Here is a 10,623-nt window from a genome sequence, read left to right as displayed (position 1 = left end):
TCTGTGTGCAGTGTCCTTGTTTCCTGCAAATGCGCAAGTGCCCTCTCACCAATCCTGCAGTCAAGGCCCAAACAAATGTCCTAGAAGAGGCAGGCTTTTCTGTTAACTCGACTGGTCACCTCACACTGACCAGTGCAGGTGTGCCTGGATATGCATCTGGGACCACCCTCTCTCAGGCTGGATGTCCCTGACCGGCCATGGATGCCTGGAACAATTCAGTGGACTGACCCGGGAGGCAACACCTCTCCCTTGGGTCCAGTCTCTTCTCCTGCCTTGTGGGGACTAACTTTTCCTCAGCAGACAAGATGGTGTCCTTGAGTCTTTCCTTGCCAGATAATTCTGGGGTGTGTAGTCCTGTCCCCATACAAGGCTATGGGCCATTTTTGGCGGGGGCTACATCATCCCAGAATGCTTTGCTGCTGCTGGTGATTGTCTCCCTCCTCACTGCCAATGAGGATGCAGGGGAAGGTGTAGAACAAATGGAGTCAGTGTCAGTGAGGAGGGGGGGAGAAATCCCCTGCAGGGGCTGACATACACACTCTCCCTCAGTGAGAGCCTCGAGCAGCTTGACATGGTTGTGGGAGATGCGGGCCTCGATCAGCTTGGCATGGCTACACACTCCCCCACCAAAGGACCTTTGGTCCTCCAAAGGAAGTGACAGTCCTTTACCTGGTACATGCTTTCAAATGCACGAGGAGAGAAACAGATTAATGCAATAACAAGCAAATAATTAACATTTTCATGAACTTGAGCTCAAACTCAAACAGCTCGTTTCATAGCACAGAGTAGACAGAGGATTTTCCCACCAATTATCATGGGAGGGGCGGTTGTCCTGTCCACAGGCCACCTTCATGGGGATGGCCCTACCAGTTGTGCCAAGGGGTGAGTCAGGGTCACCCTTCACCAAATCTACGGTGAATAGGTCAAGCATGTCAAGAGTCCCTTGAGGAGTGAGGATAACTTCTTCAGAGCTCTCACCCAACACATCACAGATCGGTCTTTTGAAATGGGGAATAACTCTTCGCTCTCTCCGTGCTCTTGATCCAGTGATCCACTAGCCTCTTCTGCCTGTCTGACTACTTCTGCCTCCTGCAGATCAGCTTCATCCTTTACTGTGGAAGAGTGAGAGACTTCTGTCCCTCCTGCTGGCAGGGAGGGTAAGAATCACATCTGGGGACAACAGGGTCTAACAGCCGCTTCACCAGATCTGTGTTGGTCCCTACGATTAGTGGACTTCCTGTGGATCTTGGCAACCGAGGACACACAATGGCCAGTGTGTCGAAGTCCTGAGGCTGACCAACCTTCAGTGGATCAGACGATAACTTGATCCGCAGGTAGCCATCACAAGGGTAATCTTCCTTTTGAATACCCTGAATCTCAATATCTTCCAACTTTTTCAGGGGTGTATACAGTATCTCACAAAAGTGAGTACACCCCTCCCTTTTTTTGTACATATTTTATTATATCTTTTCATGTGACAACACTGAAGAAATGACACTTTGTTACAATGTAAAGTAGTGAGTTTACAGCTTGTATAACAGTGTAAATTTGCTATCCCCTCAAAATAACTCAGCACAGCCATTAATGTCTAAACTGCTGGCGACAAAAGTGAGTATACCCCTAAGTGAAAATGTCCAAATTAAGCCCAATTAGCCATTTTCCCTCCCCGGTGTCATGTGACTCGTTAGTGTTACAAAGTCTCAAGTGTGAATAAGGAGCAGGTGTGTTAAATTTGGTGTTATCGCTCTTACTCTCTCTTACTAGTCACTGGAAGTTCAACATGGCACCTCATGGCAAAGAACTCTCTGAGGATCTGAAAAAAATAATTGTTGCTCTACATAAAGATGGCCTAGGCTAAAAGATGATTGGCAAGACCCTGAAACTGAACTGCAGCACGGTGGCCAAGACCATACAGCAGTTTAACAGGACAGGTTCCACTCAGAACAGGCCTCTCCATGGTCGACCAAAGAAGTTGAGTACACGTGCTCAGCGTCATATCCAGAGGTTGTCTTTGGTAAATAGACGTATGAGGGCTGCCAGCATTGTTGCAGAGGTTGAAGGGGTGGGGGGTCAGCCTGTCAGTGCTCAGGCCATATGCCGCACACTGCATCAAATTGGTCTGCATGGCTGTCATCTCAGAAGGAAGCCTCTTCTAAAGATGGTGCACAAGAAAGCCTGCAAACAGTTTGCTGAAGACAAGCAGACTAAGGACATGGCTACTGGAACCATGTCCTGTGGTCTGATGAGACCAAGATAACCTTATTTGGTTCACATGGTGTCAAGCGTGTTTGGCGGCAACCAGGTGAGGAGTACAAAGACAAGTGTATCTTGCCTACAGTCAAGCATGGTGGTGGGAGTGTCATGGTCTGGGGCTGCATGAGTGCTGCCGGCACTGGAGAGCTACAGTTCATTGAGGGAACAATGAATGCCAACGTGTACTGTGACATACTGAAACAGAGCATGGTCCCCTCCCTTTGACACTGGGCCCAATTTGGACATTTTCACTTAGGGGTGTAATCACTTTTGTTGCCAGCGGTTTAGACATTAATGGCTGTGTGTTGAGTTATTTTGAGGGGACAGCAAATTTACTCTGTTATACAAGCTGTACACTCACTACTTTACATTGTAGCAAAGTGTAATTTGTAGTCACTTGAAAAGATATAATAAAATATTGACAAAAATGTGAGGGGTGTACTCACTTTTGTGAGATAATGTATATGCGGTGCGGGAAAGTCAGTGAATTCTGAGGTTTCCCGCACCGCACTGAAATCTCACTCTGTTCATGCGATCAGCCACCAGTGTCAATGTTATATTAATTACACCCTAAAACAGATCACAAAACTCTTGCAATCGCACTGTGTTTTCAGAGCGATTTCAGTGTGGCAAAAAAAAGATGCCTGCACCTTTTTTGTGCAGTGCCTTGGGAATTGAGCTCATATGAAATTAATGGGCTTAAAACGCACTGCAAAGAATTGCATGTGATTTAATTAGGAATGTGGTACAATTTCTATCCAAATCACTTGCAGTGTCCCGCACCGCATATATGTAAACTCAGCCTTAGTCCAAGATTGCAGGGTCCACCACAGGAGGAGACCAACTTTTTGTGAATTTTGTGAATCTACTGGATAGAGCTCGACAATGATTCTCTGGGGGGCAGGAGTGAAAATATTTCAATATAGAGTGCCAATAGTATTTATTTATGTCTATTTAGATTAAGCAGGTCTCTTGTTCCCTTAAGGGTCATGATGTGATAGAGAAGAATCAAGTGTGGCGATACCGACGCACAGAGCCGAAGTAAGCATTTCAACATTGGCAAGCATATTGCATGAAGCTGTAACATCAGGTGTATAGGAGCCTGGGGGAGAGAACTCTTCGATGGCCATCTCTAACAATGCCTCTGGGTCCTCCTTATATTCCCTTCTTATGCCTCGTACACACGAGCGGACTTGGTCCGACGGTCTTTCCGCCGGACTTTCCGGCAGACTACCTGAATGGACAGACTTGCCTACACACGACCGGACTTTCCAGCAGGCTAGGTCCACCCGTCTTTCCGACGGACTTTCGCCGGAGTTACGGCGGACTTTCAGAATGAATGGACTTGCCCACACATGGAAAAGTCTGTTCATTTTGAACGTGACTCGGGTACGACGGGACTAGAAAAGGAAGTGAATCTCGCCGCGAGATTGACACCTTGCGAGCCCCGTCGCGGGGCATATGAGGCCCTTAAGTCTGGTATGGATTTTAAAGGTAACCCCCTACACCGAAAAAACGGCGTGGGGTCCCCCCAGAATCCATATCAGACCCCGATCCGAGCACACAGCCCGGCCAGTCAGGAAATGGGGTGGGGATGAGCGAGTGCCCCCCCTCCTGAACCGTACCAGGCCGCATGCCCTCAACATGGGGGGGTGGGTGCTTTGGGGGAGGGGGCGCCCTGCGGGGCCCCCCCACCACAAAGCACCTTGTCCCCATGTTGATGTGGACAAGGGCCTCTTCCTGACAAGCCTGGCTGTTGGTTGTCGGGGTCTGCGGACGGGGGGCTTATCGGAATCCGGGAGACCTCTTTAATAAGAGGGCCCCCAGATCCCGGCCCCCCACCCTATGTGAATGATTATGGGGTACATGGTACCCATTTATCTAGGGAAAAAGTGTCAATAATAAAACACGCTACACAGGTTTTTAAAGTAATTTATTAGACAGCTCCGGGGGGATCTTCTTCTGGCTTCAGGGGTCTTCTTCCGACTTCGGGGGTCCCTCCGTATCCTCTTCTCCCGGCGTCCGGTAGGTTCTTCTCCGCTCTCCATGGCCTCTTCTCCCGGTGTTCCAGTTCTTCTGCCGGCTCCTCCGCTATCTTCATGCCGCTCTTTTGCCAGCGGAGGCCCAGACTTCTGGCTTCTTGGCTTCTGGGCTTCTTCTCTTCTTCTCTTCTTCCAATGTTGACATGATCATTGACACAACGGTCTCTCAGGCTGGAATGCTCTCTGAGCGCTCCGATGTGACTTATATAGGCGGAGACCCCGCCCCCTTATGCTGTCACAGTCCCTGGGCATGCTGGGACTGTGACGTTTTAGGGGGGGCGTTTGTCAACATAACCGGTGACCACGCCCCCCTAAAACGTCACAGTCCCAGCATGCCCAAGGACTGTGACGGCATAAGGGGGCGGGGTCTCCGCCTATGTAAGTCACATCGGAGCGCTTAGAGAGCATTCCATCCTGAGAGACCGTCGTGTCAACATCGGAAGAAGAGAAGAAGCCCAGAATCCCAGAAGCCAAGAAGACAGAAGTCCGGGCCTCCGCTGGCAAAAGAGCGGCATGAAGATAGCAGAGGAGCCGGCAGAAGAACTGGAACACCGGGAGAAGAGGCCAGAGAGAGCGGAGAAGAACCAACCGGACGCCGGGAGAAGAGGAACCGGAGGGACCCCCGAAGTCGGAAGAAGACCCCCAAAGCCAGAAAGACGACCCCCCCGGAGCTGTCTAATAAATTACTTTAAAAACCTGTGTAGTGTGTTTTATTATTGACACTTTTTCCCTAGGTAAATGGGTAGGGGTACCATGTACCCCATACTCATTCACATAGGGTGGGGGGCCGGGATCTGGGGGCCCTCTTATTGAAGGGGGCTCCCGGATTCTGATAAGCCCCCCGCCTGCAGACCCCGAGAACCAACGGCCAGGGTTGTCGGGAAGATGCCCTTGTCCTCATCAACATGGGGACAAGGTGCTTTGTGGTGAGGGGGGCCCGCAGGGTGCCCCCTCCCCCAAAGCACCCACCCCCCATGTTGAGGGCATGCGGCCTGGTACGGTTCAGGAGGGGGGGCGCTCGCTCGTCCCCACCCCTTTTCCTGACCGGCCGGGCTGCGTGCTTGGATCGGGGTCTGGTATGGATTTTAGGGGGGACCCATGCCATTTTTTCGGCGTAGGGGGTTCCCTTTAAAATCCATACCAGACTTAAGGGCCTGGTATGCCCAGCGCTCGCCGCAATAGATAAATGTGTTTTTCCTATTGCAGCGAGCGCGAGATGCAATACCCTGCCCTTGCGTCGGACCAGCATACAGATGAACGAGACGAACGGGCTTTCCATCAGGAACTGAGTCCGGCAGACTAATATTTGAAACATGCTTCAAATCTAGGTACGGTGGACTTTTGGGAAAAAAAAGTCTGCCGGAGCCTACACACGATCGGATTGTGCGGCGGACTCTGGTCCGCCGGACCAAGTATGCCGGAAAGTCCGCTCGTGTGTACGCGACATAAGTCTCCTTAAGATTTACACTGACCACCAATGTAACTAGGACATTTAGCCTGCGTTTACATTTGTGTGTGTTGGGAATACATGCAAAATTGCTTTCCTGACACCAAAGAAACATGCTGCTCTTTAGCAGATACACAGCAGTGCTATTAATTGCTAATGACACCCTCCTGCATCAGCTGAGATGTGCGTATTTACGTGCATCAAAATTCAGGGTGCTGTGGCACCCTGTTATTTTGAAGAAGGGATCCGCCTCCAATTTGCTTACCTTTGCAGAACAGGCTGATGTTAGGCTTAATGACTATAGTTGTAGGCAGGACTTTCAAACATGTCCCTTTACCTCCCCAGTGAGCAGTATTCAGCAGAAGTGATGGTAGATATGATCTCAGGGGGGCATGATATACATATGAATGCCGCCTCTATTTACATATCAATGCCCAGGGCAGCTGCCCCTTTTGCTCTGCCTTAAAAACAGTCCTGCTGACAACATTGCTACTAATCACAAAGAAGCAGCTTAGTATAGTCTGCCTGAAACATTTAGTGCCATTGCTGTTATTAAAATTGTTAGGTGGAGTTGGGCTTTAATTTATTTTTTGCAGCACACTTAAAGTGAACCTGTGTCCAAATTTTGCACTTTTGGAAAGGAAATTTTCGTGCTCCTCCAAAGCACACTTATTCCTTTTCAGAATTGATATATGCCTCTGCACGACACCTGCCTCACAATTTATTGAGGAGGTGCAGTACCTAACTAGAAGTATCTCAGACCACTCCCCTTTGATAGTGCGCCTGACGGTTAGGCATCTAATCTGCTGAGAGTGACATGGAAACTTAATGCCTTTTGTCTGAATCTCATTCCCTCCCATACCAAAATTGAAAATGAAATAATAGCCTATTGGCAGAGACACGCGGATTACTCTGATCTGAATGGCACTTGGGATTCTTTCAAAGCATTCTTAAGGGAACTATTTACATCAGAAGTTAACGCTACTAAATGAAACACCTCTACTCAAAGAGAGCAGGCTGATCGGCTGGTAAGATGCTTGGAAGCGGAGTACATTGCCAATTCGGGAGAGGGTGCCCAGGAGGCATGGATAGCAGCTCAGGATGCAGTTAATCGGTTAGATGCTTCCAAAGCAGATAGGAAATGGGTTTTCAATAAAATGGCCTTTTATGAGGAGGGGGAACAGACGGGAAAGTTGCTGGCAAAAATAGTACACTCACAACAGCTATCCCCTTCTATTGGGGCCCTACATAACAAAATAGGAAAGGTGGTAAATTCCCCGGATTTGATTATGCAGGAACTGGTAGACTTCTACTCAGATCTCTATCAATCCAAGCAGACACATTCACCAGGGGAAGTACAGAAATTCCTACAAGGCATTGAGCTACCGCGCTTAACCTAGTCCCAGAACGGTTTGTTGGAAGCCCCCATCACCATTGAGGAGATGCAAATAGCAACTAACTCCTTTCCCAATTCTTTTTTTTTTTTTTTTCAAATATGGATTTTATTAAGTTTTTCAACAAAGAAATACAGAAAGGGTACAGGACAACTGTGGTTATGATAGACAATATAATGTTACATGTGGGCTTTCCAGCAAGAGTGCCTTTGCTATCTGCAACGCGGAATACATAAACTGTCGCAACCGACCGGTAAAGCAATGGCGTTAATACAATTTGACAATAACTTTCTTGGTCCTGTATGCTAGCATATGTGGTATCGTCTTGATCGCCAAGTTGCATGTTTAGTTGAAGAGACCATGTCTCAAACTAAATTCACAGCCCCCTACTATCTGGACCTAGAACCAACAGTTGAGAGGAGAGAGATAGAAAGAGCAGAGAAAGGAGGGGAGGTGTGGGGGGGGGGGGTAGGGGAAGGGGTTATTGTTCAGCACAGAGGTGATGGATATATCGATAGTGTCATCGTACACTTGGCCCGCATCTGGAGAACTTTCAAGAATTTAGTAAGGATTGTCATTCATCGGAATATATGTATAAGTTCCACGGCCTCCAGACTTTAGAGTGTGTTTCTTGTTTGTTTTGTGCTGTAAGCACTAGATCCTCTAGTTTCTTAAGTTCCTCTACTTTACGCAACCACAATCCAATGGATGGAGGTGTGTTTTGTTTCCATGTAACTGGGATGCAAGATTTTGCAGCGTTGAGCAAGTGTCGCACAATGGATTTTTTGTATGATTGTGCCGGGATTGTGGTAGCGTGCAGCAGAAAGAACGCCGGATCTTTTTGATTCTTATGATCAGTGAATTTTTGTACAATCATCTCTATTGTCGTCCAAAAGTGTAGTGGTAGTGGGCAGGACCAAAAGATGTGAAGAAGTGTTCCTCTATCTGATTGACACCACCAACATTTGTCTGTCGTGGCAGGGAAGAGTTTGTGCAGTAACTGTGGTGTATAGTACCACTTTGTTAGAATCTTGTAGTTCATTTCTTGTATTCTTGTGCAGATTGACGATTTTAGAGAGAATGTTTTTGTACGTCAGTAGAGGTCTGTTTCAGGTCTTTTTCCCATTTTTGTAAAAACACCAGGTCTGGTTTTTCTGATGGAGTGTTAAGTAGGGTCCTTTCCAAATTCTAAGGCACCCGGGGAGGATGGCATTCAGATTAAGGTATACAAACAATATGGGGATGTCATACTACCACAACTGTTTAGGACCCTTAACTCAGCTAGGGACTCCCTGCACCTCCCGGAATCCATGACACAGGCCAGCATAGTTTTATTGCTCAAACCAGGGAAGGACCCACTAGACCCCGGCTCATATAGGCCAATCTCACTCCTGCAGAATGACATAAAAATCCTTGCAAAGGTACTGGCCCTGAGACTCAATAAGGTATTTTCTTCCATTGTACACCTAGACCAGTCCGGCTTTATACCGGAAAAGTCCACGGCCATTAATCTACACCAACTATTCCTTTACATACAGTCCCAGGTAGACAACTCGGGAGATAGGGCGTTGCTGTTGTTAGATGCCCACAAGGCATTCGACAGCATTGAGTGCCAATATCTGTGGGCTACACCGACCAAGTTTGGGTTCGGACCATTGTTCCTCTTCTGGGTACAACTGCTCTATAGTTCCTCCTCAGCGGTAATTAGAGAAGAAGGTCGTGTGTCTGCCCCTTTCACACTACATAGAGGGACTCGACAGGGCTGCCCTCTGTCCCCCTTACTCTTTGCCATTGCCATAGAGCCTATGGTTGTCTTGATTCGCTCCAACCCTCTAATAACTGGCTTTAAATATGGACAGATACATGAAAAACATATGCTCTACGCTGACGACGCTATGTTGTTATTGGGAGAAACGTGAGGGTCCCTGGGAGAAGCCATGTTGGTTATTAAGCAATTTGGGTCATTCTCGGGACTTGTGATCAATTGGAGCAAATCCGCCATCATGATGTTGGACTCTGCTCCCACGCAGGGACCCACACTTCATGACATCCCGGTATCACCACAATGTAAATACTTGGGAGTTTGGGTCACTCCACAGCCCTGTGATTACGTATCCCTTAATCGCTTGCTGACCAGCGCACTCCAATTTAATGGCACTGGTAGGTAAAAGGGCGTACAGGTACGTCCCCTTTAAGAAGCTGTGTTTCGCGCACCACGGTCTGGGTGCCTGCGATTGTGTCACGGAGAGGAAGAACGGGGAGATGCTTTTGTAAACAAAGCATTTCCCCATTCTGCCTATTGACAGGACAGAGATCACTGCTCTCTGTCATCAAGAGCAGTGATCACTGTCCTGTGTGTTGAAGCCCAGCCCCCTCACAGTTAGAATCACTCCCTAGACACACTTAACCCCTTCACCGCCCCCTAGTGGTTAACCCCATTCACTGCCAGTGTCATTTACACAGTAATCAATGCATTTTTATAGTACTGATTGCTGTATAAATGACAATGGTCCCAAAATAGTGTCTAAAGTGTCCGATCTGTCCGCCATAACGTCACAGTCCCGATAAAAATCTCAGATCGCAGCCATTACTAATAAAAAAAATAATTAAAAATAAAAATGCCATAAAACTATCCCCTATTTTGTAGACACTATAAATTTTGCGCAAACCAATCAATATACCCTTATTGCGATTTTTTTTACCAAAAATACATAGAAGAATACATATCGGCTTAAACTGAGGAAAAAAATAGTTTTTTTATATATTTTTGGGGGATATTTATTATAGCAAAAAGTAAAAAATATTGCGTTTTTTTTCAAAATTGTCGCTCTTATTTTGTTTATAGCGCAAAAAATAAAAAAACGCAGAGGCAATCAAATAACACCAAAAGAAAGCTCTATTTGTGGGAAAAAAGGTCGTAATTTTTGTTTGGGTACAATGTCGCACGACCGCACAATTGTCGCAGTGCCTAAAAAAAGTGCTCTGGTCAGGAAAGGGGTAAAATCCTCCGGGGCTGAAGTGGTTACTCTTTCCCCATTATTAGGCCGGATCAGAGATAAAACTAAAATATGGTCCAAACTAAAAATGTCATTGGTAGGCAGAGTAAACCTCACCAACATGATTTTCATGCCGCAACTTTTGTACATTCTGCGCAACACCCCTATGGTAGTCCCACTTAAAATATTCAGAGTTATTAATTCCCTATTTCAGGCCTTTCTCTGGCTTAATAAACCCCTGAGGATTAGATTGGAACAGCTTCAGAAACCTAAGGATGCGGGGGGATTGGCCCTCCCCAATCCATGGCTCTACTACTTGACCGCCCAGCTACAACATATTGCCCAAGCTATACCTAGTGGGCCTGGTACAGGGGGACGATGTGAGGATCCAACTACAGCCCTTTTACAGCATACCACAGACTCACACAGTGTGGCTATAGGGCTTGAGGCTCTATCCTTTGCCAAGTCGAACAAACGCTTCCCCACATATG

The sequence above is a fragment of the Aquarana catesbeiana genome, linkage group LG02 (genome assembly GCF_042186555.1).
Source record: "Aquarana catesbeiana isolate 2022-GZ linkage group LG02, ASM4218655v1, whole genome shotgun sequence".
Lineage (NCBI taxonomy): Eukaryota > Metazoa > Chordata > Amphibia > Anura > Ranidae > Aquarana > Aquarana catesbeiana.
This window is presented reverse-complemented; position numbering follows the sequence as displayed.